Source organism: Danio aesculapii, chromosome 19 (genome assembly GCF_903798145.1).
Source record: "Danio aesculapii chromosome 19, fDanAes4.1, whole genome shotgun sequence".
In the NCBI taxonomy this organism is placed as follows: Eukaryota; Metazoa; Chordata; class Actinopteri; order Cypriniformes; family Danionidae; genus Danio; species Danio aesculapii.
The window spans coordinates 50,551,304-50,563,424 of NC_079453.1; positions in this window are offsets into that span (position 1 = coordinate 50,551,304).

Consider the following 12,121-nt stretch of genomic DNA (forward strand, 5'->3'; position numbering starts at 1 on the left):
AATAGTTGTTGTGTTACCATAGCAACTATAGAATCACCACAACTGATTAATAACTTTTGTTGGTGTGTCACCATAGCAACTATAGAATCACTACAACAGATTATTTACTACATTTGTTGTGTTACCATAGCAACTGTAGAATCACTACAACAGATTGATTACTATTGTTGTCGTGTTACCATAGCAACTGTAGAATCATCACAACAGATCAATTACTATAGTCGTTCTATTACCATAACAACTATAAAATTTCTAGAACTGATTGACTACAATAGTTGTTGTGTTACCATAGCAACTATAGAATCACCACAAAATATTAATTACTATAGTTGTTGAATTACCATAGCAACTAAAGAATCACCACAACAGATGGATTAATATTTTTGTTGTGTTACCATAGCAACTATAGAATCATCACAACAGATCAATTACTATAGTTGTTGTGTTACCATAGCAACTGTAGAATCTCCACAACAGATGAGTTACCTTTGTTGCTGTGTTACCATAGCAACTGTAGAATCACCACAACAAATGACTCACTATATATTGTTATGTTACCATGGCAACTGTACAATCACCACAACAGCTTAAATACTTCATTTTAGTATGGTAGTATTTATGACTAAAGTAGTTGTTGCATATGGGTTTGAAGAGCATAAATGGAGATTTTAGTTGTAAAATGCAAGCGTCGTACCCTATATTGATGCAAATTAAAACATTTTATTAGTCAAAAAGACTAGAAAGTCTCTTTTATGAGGATATGCTCTTGTAATAAACTCTTTTGAGACTCTGCTCATCCTTGAAACCATAAACGGCAGGTCTTCATCCAATAAAATACCAAAAAAAGCCACTTTTGCATTGTTGGTGTAAAATGTTTTGGTTCTGCTGTGTGTTTTGCAGATGATAAAGGATAAAGTGGAGGTTTCTGCTGCTGGAGCTTTCCGTTTCTCCAGAACGGAAGAGTGTTAAAGGTCTATTGCCTCACACTTCCCTTCATGTTCCCTCTTCAAATCTCTGATGGCCTTATCCACTGATCAAAGCAATAAACTGGCTTTACATCAGTCCGCTTTTCCTGCAAACACACTTCACACGCATCCAAACTCTGTACTCGTACCAGACATTCTGGAAGATAACAGATCCAGCATCACTCAGTTACAGTAACCAGGGAAACTGGCATAATGAGGCATGTGGGATGAGAAATTCATTGTGTGGTTCAACACGTTTTAGACAATTATGATGCATATGTGTAATGATGACTTGCAGAGTTACTGTAATTATGCACTGAAAGGCATTGCTGTTCATTTTTAGGTCATTTAATGACCATTACGTATAATGTACTTGCCTTATACTGTAAACAAACTCAATAGCTCTGAATGGATCAATTCTGGATTGGGTTTTTGATATGCAAATATGTTTAGCAGAATAATCCTATTTTTTAACTAAAATTAGTTAACACTGAAATATTTTATGCTTTGATACACTGTAAAAAATACAGATTTATTAATTTTCTTTTAGCTTAGTCCCTTTATTAATCAGGGGTCCCCACAGCGGAATGAACCGCCAACTTATCCAGCATATGCCTTATGTAGTGGATGCCCTTTCAGCTGCAACCCATCACTGGGAAACACCCATTCACACTCTGTATATGGGACTGTATAGGGGAAACCGGAGCACCCAGAGGAAACCCATGCCAACACGGGGAGAACATTCAAACTCCACACAGAAACGCCAACTGACCCAGCCGGTACTCCAGCCAGTAACCTTTTTACTGTGAGGCAATTATGCAAAGATACAGATGTAATCAATAAATCATGACAAGTTTTTTTTTGGTAATTATAATTTACGTCCGTTTAATGTCATTTAATTAAAATGACTCTTTTTTTAACAGAGTTTTTATGGCAACCATGTCATTCTGTACAGTCTACATCAGGGGTGTCAAACTATTCCTGGAGGGCCGCAGCTCTGCGGAGTTTAACACACCTATCTTCAACACACCTATCTGTAGGTATCAAACAATCCTAAAGCACTCTATTAGTTTGATCAGGTGTGTTTGATTAGGGTTGGAATTAAACAGAGCTGCAGAGTTTGACACCTGTGGTCCACATGTTGCCTTTCTTTTTTATTGTGTAATTCTGTTTATTTGTTATTAAAATGATTATTAATGGTAAAGTTTTACATTTGACTTCATGTAGACAATTGAGTTGAGATTAATAGGGATTTTAAATAGTACTCATTTATTCATTTTCTTTTTCGGCTCAGTCCCTTTATTAATCCGGGGTCGCCACAGCGGAATGAACCGCCAACTTATCTAGCACATGTTTTACGAAGCGGATGCCCTTCCATCCGCAACCCATCTCTGGGAAACGTCCATACACACTCATTCACACTCATACACTACGGACAATTTATCCTTCCCAATTCACCAGTACCGCATGTGTTTGGACTGTGGGGGAAACCGGAGCACCTGGAGGAAACCCACGCGAACGCAGGGAGAACATGCAAACTCCACACTGAAATGCCAGCTGACCCAGCCAAGGCTCGAACCAGCGACCTTCTTGCTGTGAGGCGACAGCACTACCTACTGCGTCACTGCGTCGCCCTTTAAATAGTACTGAGTCGGGTAATTATATTCCTTATTGAGTATTAAATTAACTTTCATACTGAGTAATTAGAAAAGCAATGTAAATACAATGTTAATGATGTAATTGTCATTTTTTAAAAGTAACTTATGTATTTTTGATGTTTGAGGGCATAAATATTAAATATGCATCCCACTTAGCACAGTTTCTCTGGCCCAGCTCTGGCCCACACAATCAGCTTTTGCTTGGCGCACGAGGCAGTGAATTATGGTACATGACTGCACCAAGTCTGACTTCCAGACAAGAGCCAAACATGGATCAAATCTGGGCCAAGTTAATAACCCATAACTGGACCTGAAATGGGCCAGATATGTTGGCGTGTCACGACTGCAATGAAATTGATAAACCCATGAAGCAATGGCGATGCGGTGGCGCAGTAGATAGTGCTGTTGCCTCAAAGCAAGAAGGTCGCCTCAGCTGGTGACACGCCTCATGCCTCAGCTGGGTCAGTTGGTGCTTCTGTGTGGAGTTTGCATGTTCTCCCTGCGTTCACGTGGGTTTCCTCCGGGTACTCCGGTTTCCCTCACAAGTCCAAACACCTGGTAAAATTGAATTGGGTAAGCTAAAATTGTCCTTAGTGTATGTGTGTGAATGAGTGTGTATGTGTGTTCCCCATAGATGGGTTGCAGCTGGAAGGGCATCCGCTGCGTAAAAACGTGCTGGATAAGTTGGCGGTTCATTCCGCTGTGGCAACCCCGGATAAATAAAGTGACTAAGCCGAAAAGAAAATGAATGAATGAATAAAGCAATGCGCTTTAGCTGCGCTTTGGGGCGTACTTTTTCTCGAAGTGACCTGCTTGGCCACATTAAAATGTATTTTAAATGTGGGTCAAAACAGGCCAAACTTAAGTGGGCCATATATCAGCTTTTTAACATCTGGGCCAAATACTACATATTTCATCTGGCCCATGTCTTGTGTGCTGCCTTAAAGACGGTGCCACCTCTGACAAACCCTGGTCATGTTTGGCCCACATGCTGTATGCCAGTGCTGGATGAATGCTTGCTGTGCCAGCTTTATGCCAAATCTGGGCCAGAATTCTTTGCTACCTGGTATAATACAGTCCATCTGTGAAATTTCAATCTTTGTCAAACATTTCCCAAGAGAGTTTTCTATTATTTCTTCTGGATAAAGTCTTATTTCCATTAGTTTGCTTTTGGAAGAAATAAATGAAAAAGTAAGAAGCAAACAGGTTGCTGTTTCGAGTCCCAGCTGGGTCAGTTGGCGTTTCTGTGAGGATTTCTCCCCATGTTGGCGAGGGTTTCCTTCGGGTGCTCCGGTTACCCCCACAGTCCAAACCAACCCAGGCTCATTCTAAAAACGTAGTCCCGAGGACGTTTCTGGAGTCCGCAAATTATGTAGCAGGGGTACGTATGGCTGCATTTCATTTTTTAAGCGAACGCTGCGGGGCGGTATGACGCCGTTCCTTTTAGCGCTTACCGGTTGACCGCTTACCTTTGTGTGGAGGGCTTTCCCGCTGCAACCAGTTTGTCCGGTTAGCTCATCCTGTACGGACTTGAGCAGACTTGAGACGCAGAGAGGAGCTGACCACGACGACGACGACCAGGTTCGAGTCTGGGGAAGAGCGGTTCCATAAATCAGGTAAGACTAAAACAGAATCCAAGAAATAAAGCGAACAAGTTTATAACAGGGTGAGAGTGTGGTAAAATCCGAAAACGTGGTAAAAAAAAAATCAGATGAGGGCTTTTCTTTTTCTGGACAGCTTTTGTAAATCGTTGGTTGGGTTTAGGGCGGGTGGGTCAATCGGTAAAATTGGTTGGGTTCAGGGAAGGAGGAGGGTGGGTCGGCCGGGCGAATGGCCGGTCGCCCCGTCAATCATTCAGCCAGTCGGACAGACAGACGTTCGTTCGACAGCAGCCTCTGGTGGGTTTACGCGAGAACAGCGCGGGCGCGAACGGCACTCGCGGGAGATATCTGAGAAGCAAAAAAGCGCACACAGCAGCCTCTCGCGGATACTGTGACCTTTTATGTGAAGCTGCTTTGACACAATCTACATTGTATAAGCGCTATACACATAAAGGTGAATTGAATTGAATTGAATTCACGAAAACCAAAAACTGCAAAAATATGTACCTCCCGGGACGTATTTCGCGGTCTCCAGAAACATCCTCGGGACTACGTTTTCAGAATGATCCTGAGTTGGTCCAAACACATGCGCTATAGGGGAACTGATGAACCAAATCACCCGTAGTGTATAAGTGTGCGTGTAAATGAGTGTGTTTGGGTGTTTCCCATCAATAGCCATAACTGGAAAGAGTTCAACTGGAAAACAAAAAGTAGTTTTTTTAGACCACCATTGATGGTGTCAAAATATGCCAACAGTCCACAGTCAGAGGAATGCTGGAGGGGTTGTGTGAATGTAATAATCACACACATATATTTTGGAAATGCCCGAAGATACTTGCATTTTGGCCATGGGTAATTTGGCAATACGGGGTTGTGGCTGGAAAGACATGCGCAGTGTAAAACATATGCTAGATAAGTTGGCAGTTCATTCCGCTGTGGCCACCTCTGGTGAATAAAGGGACTAAGCTGAAGGAAAATGAATGAATGAATGTTTAAAATTGTGTTGAAGTAATATCATCTCCATTAAACAGTATATTTGATATAGAATAATATCTGATAACTGTGCCCTCAGCTGTTTATATGAGCAGACGCGGGTCTATTTTCTACAATGGCCCATTTAAATCAGTCAGGATGCCGAGGTAATGTTGCCGTTTTCTGCTGGGGTTTTAATAATAGGGCTGGCTGGTTTTATAGATAGTCCGGGCATCTCAAAATTAAGAGACCTGAAAACGACCCAAGCATCCTCCTCGTTACGAATATTAAAGCTTGCGGTGAGAGATGCTCTGCGCTCGCCGTTCTGACATGCGTGTGGAGATTTGGAATTGGAAACGTTGGCAAATTGGGGTGATGTGAGGTGACTTTGTTTGTTTTGGCAGAGCTGCAGCAGATAAATAAATCGAGCTGGATCTGGATTCTCGCCTCAGCACGTGTTCTCTGGGATGCTGATGGATGCGGAGATGCTGTTTGTGCACCTGAAATACAACCAGCAAATGAAGAAACGCAGACATTTGAGGATGAGAAAGGTCAAAGCTGCGCTCGGTCTGAGGTGTGAAACTGAAAATACTTCTGTCAGAGCACATGATGAAGAGAAATTATGCAGACTTGTGTCCTGTTGTGTGGCTTCGCCTGCGGAGAACAAGATGTTTTGGCTGATTTTTAAGTCTTTGAAATGTAAAATGCGTGCGGGCATTCATTGTGGAGTCATATTAAATATTCATACAAAACAAAACAAAAAAACACGAACCCACGTGAATTTGTACTTTAAATACTCTAGTAAAGTGTTTTATAGTGTAGATGTTATATTATTTATACCCCTGTTAATGAATGCTGCAGCATACTACAGTAAACTGTGGTGTATTGTAGTATAATTAACCCATAGCTGTAGAAATCTACAGTATTGGCTCACTGTTTATATCAGTTGTTCAAAGAATCATGAGAAGCAGATAGATTGCTATAGTTCTTGTGTTACCATAGCAACTGTAGAATCACCACAACAGATCATTTACTGTAGTTGTTGTGTTACCATGGCAACTGTAGAATCACCACAACAGATCATTTACTGTAGTTGTTGTGTTACCATAGCAACTGTAGAATCACCACAACAGATCAATTACTATAGTTGTTGTGTTACCATAGCAACTGTAGAATCACCACAACAGATCAATTACTATAGTTCTTGTGTTACCATAGCAACTGTATAATCCCTACAACAGATCATTTACTGTAGTTGTTGTGTTACCAAAGCAACTGTATAATCACCCCAACAGATCATTGCTTTAGTTGTTGTGTTGCCATAGCCACTGTAGAATCACCACAACAGAATAATTACTATAGTTGTTGTGTTACCATAGCAACTGTAGAATCACCACAACAGAATAATTACTATAGTTGTTGTGTTACCATAGCAACTGTAGAATCACCACAACAGTATAATTACTATAGTTGTTGTGTTACCATAGCAACTGTAGAATCACCACAACATATCAGTTACTATAGTAGTTGTGCTACCATAAGTACTTTACTAAAGTATTTATTACAATAAATGACTTTTTTGATGTAGTAAATTTCTATTCACCTAAAAGTTCAATATATTCATCAAATCCTCATGTAAATTACTGTAAATCCTGTACATTTTAACACTGTATAAAATACTTGAATTATATATATATATATATATATATATATATATATATATATATATATATATATATATATATATATATATATATCATTTTTTTTAACAATTGAAAAGTATAGATTCTTGAAATGGCAGACATAGAGAAAGACTTTCCACTATTTCTTTAAATTAAAATGTTGTAACAAGAAAAAGATAAGACTAAATAGTCAAAAAGAATAAAAAACAGAATAATTATAAATAACGTAACTTAATACTAATAATAATAACAATGGTAAATGCAAAACATACAAACAGAAGAGAAATTAAATTAAAAAAACAATAATAATATTAAAAGTAAAAAAATGAAAAAATAATAAAATATTTTTCCTGAAATCAAGTCTAAATGTTGGAATGGAAACATTGGAATGACCTATTTTCGTGCAAACGAATCGAATCGCGATTCAGTTGAATCATATGAACAGTTGACTCGTTTGGAGCGCGTTCTCGCTCTGCAGAACCACATTCAGATCGTCGGCTACAGTGGATTTACCTTCAGAAAAATGACAAATTAAATCTTAAAACGCGTCCTGCAGTTTCCAGCGACAGAAGGACTTTATTGGCCGACACGTGAATCTGAAGACCTGGTTTTATACAGGTAAGGCCTAAACACACTTCCCTAGAGTTTCGAAACATTATAAATCCTGTTTCAGACGCAAAATACATCTATTAATAATGTCATTTATATCTCACAGTTGTTACTTGTTTCCCGTCAGTCTTGAGTGTATATCTTTCGGTTTTAACATTGTCTTCAGAATTGCGAAAAACTCACAAGTTAATTAGGCTAAATTAAACTCACGATTAGCTCATTAATAAATTAGACAGTTCTACTACTACCAATGGTATTTATCGTAAAAGTGTGATAAAACGCATACAAATGTACTCTAAAAAGCTGGGTTGTGTAGTCCAATGTTGGATTAAATATGGACAAACCAAACTGATGCAACAAAAGGAATAATTTACAATTTATTGAAAAATGTAGCTTAATTTTGGCTTTGTCCGTTCATATTTGACCCAAGGTTGGGTTAAAACAGCACGTTTTTTTATGTCATAATGTACCAACCACCACCACCATTAAGAACAAAACAATGTTACTGCACTTTTACTATAATAAAAACATGGTTAATTTACATAAGGGGAGTTACAAAGTCACAAACCAGAGTATTAAAAGTCCAAAATCTGTTTATATACACCCACACTCTAAAAATTGCTGGGTTATTTGACCTTACATTTTGGGTAAAACCAACCACTGGGTTTGTTTATTTCTTGTAAATGAAATGGGTCCAAATTTAACCCATCATTTGGGTTTATGTTTCATATTTGACCAAATTTAAGCTGAAATTGCCTGGCAAATATTAAAGTGCAGCAATTCATATTTCATTCATTCATTCATTCATTCACTCTCTCACTCACACACTCATTTATTTTCCTTTAGCTTAGTGCCTTTATTAATCAGTGGACTGAACCATCAACTTACCCAGCATATGTTTTCAACAGCGGATCCCTTTCCAGCTGCAACCCAGTACATGGAAGCACCCATACACACTCATTCATACACACATACACTACAGCCAATTTAGTTCATCATTTCCCCTATAGCACATGTGTTTGGACTGTGGGGGAAACATGAGCACCCGGAGGAAACCAACTCGAGGAGAACATGCAAACTCCACACAGAAACACCAACTGACCCAGCTGGGACTCGAACCAGAGACCTTCTTGCTGTGAGGCCACAGTGCTAACCACCGAGACACCATGTCGCAATAAATTCATAACTGAGAGATAAATATAAAGGAAAGGCATCTTCAGATGATATTAACAAGCTTCATTATATACTTACCCAAAGCAGATTTTGGCTGAGCCAGCACTGATAATATTGCTTCATGTTTTCACACTATGAGTGTTCATCATATAGTGCAGTGTGTATCATAACACGAACCATTGAACTTTATTGTTTCTGCATTTCTTTGGGACATAAACACATTTGCCTGCTCAGCAGTTCAGTCTCATTAGAAGACGGTGTTCCCAGTGTTTGTATATGTATTTATCATTTAACCCAGACTAATATTTGCCTGCATGGAGAGCAGAATATGCTCAGAGTTGTGTGTGTTTGTTTGTTTGCGGTATCAGTGATGCTACTGTATACATTTCTGTCAGCGGCGTAAACACACATCTGTGGTGTAGGCAGTGTTGTGCAAGTTTCTTACAAATAAAAAGGTATTGATTGCTAATCACATCATTAAGATTGTATTTTAATTATGGTTCTAAATACTCTGTCTAAAAGGTAATTTAATAATGTAATAAGGAATTTTAATATTTTAACTCGGCTTTATGGGCCGGTATAACATTCTGACGGTATGATAACCTTGGATAAAAATATCACAGTATTGCGATTTACTGCTCTAAAATATCTTCTTTTTGAATGTCTGGGTAGAAAACAAAAACTTTTTTCCATATTGAACACAAGCTAATTTGGAGAGGAGCATGTGCTCATGATTGACCCAGCTGGTCCACATTAGCTAATCATGATCCTCCAATCAAAGGATCCCAAGTCACTATATATATATCCTCATTTCCTCTCTACAACTATCTTCATCTGGAAGAAACCCTCCTCCTCCCCTTCTTCCATCTTGAATCTATGGTCACACTGGGCTTTGTGTGTGCGAAATTCTGTCGTGCGGCGCTGCGAAAAGGGGCGGGATTAAACAAGATGATTAGACATTAAAAAGCGAGCGATTGCTCCATGTTTTAAATTTCTGTCCAGAGAGGTCCTGTTTTGATCCTCGATTGGTCTCACGCAGTCAAGAGATGCGATTTCGCAGGTCAGAGTTCACCAAGCTTGAACTTTTCACTGCAGCAACCTGCGAAACTTGACGCATGACCCTGCGTTTCCGGTCTGACGCATTCGCGTGCGTATGAATGGACGTCTATGGGAAGAAAAGTCAAGTGTGACTGCAGCTTTATCCAGAATGGGCGTCACGGTGGCCCAGTGACTAGCACTGTTGCCTCACAGCAAGAATACCAATGGCGTTGGGTCTTCACTGGGCCATCTGGTATTTCTGTGCAGAGTTTGCATGTTCTCCCTGTGTCCGCGTGGGTTTCCCTATATAATCCCTATAAATCTTAACAATTCATAAATTTTTCTTCGGCTGAGTCCTTTATTTATCAGGGGTCGCCACAGCGGAATGAACCGCCAACTATTCCGGTATATGTTTTAAGCCTGGTTTGTATTCGATGCGTTCGCTTGAGTGTGTGCAGTGAATGTGACATCATCGCTGTGTTTGTGGAGGTTCGCTTTGGGTGCGTGAGACATGATTTCGGCTGGCGGTGCACACAGTTGAATATGAATCACTTTGAAGAGGTTTTGTCTGAAACAGGTAGACTGTACAGACATCTTTATGATCCGTCCATGCGTGATCATAGGGAGAACCAGATGGACAATAATTATTGGCTAGAAATTGCAACAGTGGGAAAGGAGGAAAGATTTTGTTAAAAAGTTTGGAAAACTTGAGGGATAAGTGTGTTAGAGCCAAAATAGGCAATTTATTGAGTCAATTATGGAGTGGGATAAATCTATATAGAAACATCAGTATATTTTAGTAAGTGTACTTTTTTGCTTTTATTCCTGCGTAATAAAAACTATATTTGTAGAGCAGCTCATGTTCTGTTGTAGGGCTGCAGGATTGATCAAAAAAATATGACGATCTGGATTCGACCCTACACACGGTCTTAATTCAGCTTTTCTACGATTCAGCCAGTTATATTTTCAAGGTCAGGAGAGAAGCAAGGCAGTCGTACAAGTCTTCATAGCAACATGAACACCTCCCAATGGCGTTAAAAGTGTCACACGCTGTATTTATAAGGTATAATTCATCCAGAAATGTAATTTCTGTCTTCATATAATGATGTATTCACGCTTGTGAAATCACACGTGAGCTGACCGCGAGGCTGTTTGTTTACTGCTGAGAATGTGCACGCTGCACGCCAATGACGGCTACTTGAACAGAAGCTGCATAGGCTGTGGATAACAAGTAATAAAGTTGTAAATAATGTTCAGTTTGTTGCACAGAGCGACCGTTCGAGAGCCGCGCTGAAGGAATGATTTGCATGTGTGTGTGTTTTTCTCACAGTGACAGCAGCCATGAGCCGCACTAGAAAGTGAAAGTGAAACCTGTGCGCACCTCATTTAAATGATCATATCACATTTAACGGTATAATTACGACAAGCATTTGATATGTTTTTCTTTCATAGCGAACAGTATTGTGCATGAAAATAAATGTTTTACAGTGTCAGTATAACTACTCTAGCTTGTATAATGTTGAATATAATGCAAGAAGAAATCTGATAATGACAAATGTCTGATTTTACCAGTGAAAACAAATGGTGTAATAATGCTGTCAATGACAGATGACAAGTACATGTCTTAAACATAATAAATCAACTTTATAATTATGATTAGCTATATTCTCATGTCATTATTTTACTGTGAATTAACAAACAGGACATATTGAAAGTCTGTTCAAGTCCACCAATGCTCTATACAAAATTGAGCATTTTAAGCAACAGTAGACCCACACACAGGCCTAATATTATTATTGTTGTTTTACCATATCGTCACTTTAGAATTATAAGGTTCTATCTGACATTGAAATTGAGTTATTGACATATTCTTAATAAATGACAACTTATTGTTTACATTTGAAGACTTTTAAAAATGTTGCACACATACTGCTATATGGATTGCAAAAACTTTGAAGCTCAATATCTCAAAGTCGTTCAGCACGCAGATAGAACCTTATAATTCTACATGATGATATGTTCCACGTAACAATAATAATAGCCTACTCATATTAACCTTTATTTTACATCTAAAGAATCGAGAGAAAGAATCATAATCTTGATTTTAGGCAAAACAAATGATTCAAACTTTAGCCAGAATCTTGCAGCCCTATTCTGTTGTCATTATTTATTTTTAAATAAACTTTAATAGGTAGAAATATTCAAGTGATGTGCAAGTGATGCATCACAGTTTGATCTAAAAAAATCTTGACAAGTTCTAAAAATCTTTATAATCATTAAAATAATTTATAAAAATAATAAAAATGATTAGTTAAAAAACCTTCCATAATATTAATGAAAGTTCCAGAAACGTCCTATTTCTATGTTTATCCGTCTGACTTTACGGTGGGTTTATTTTGACCGCCCCCTGTCTTTTCAAAAAA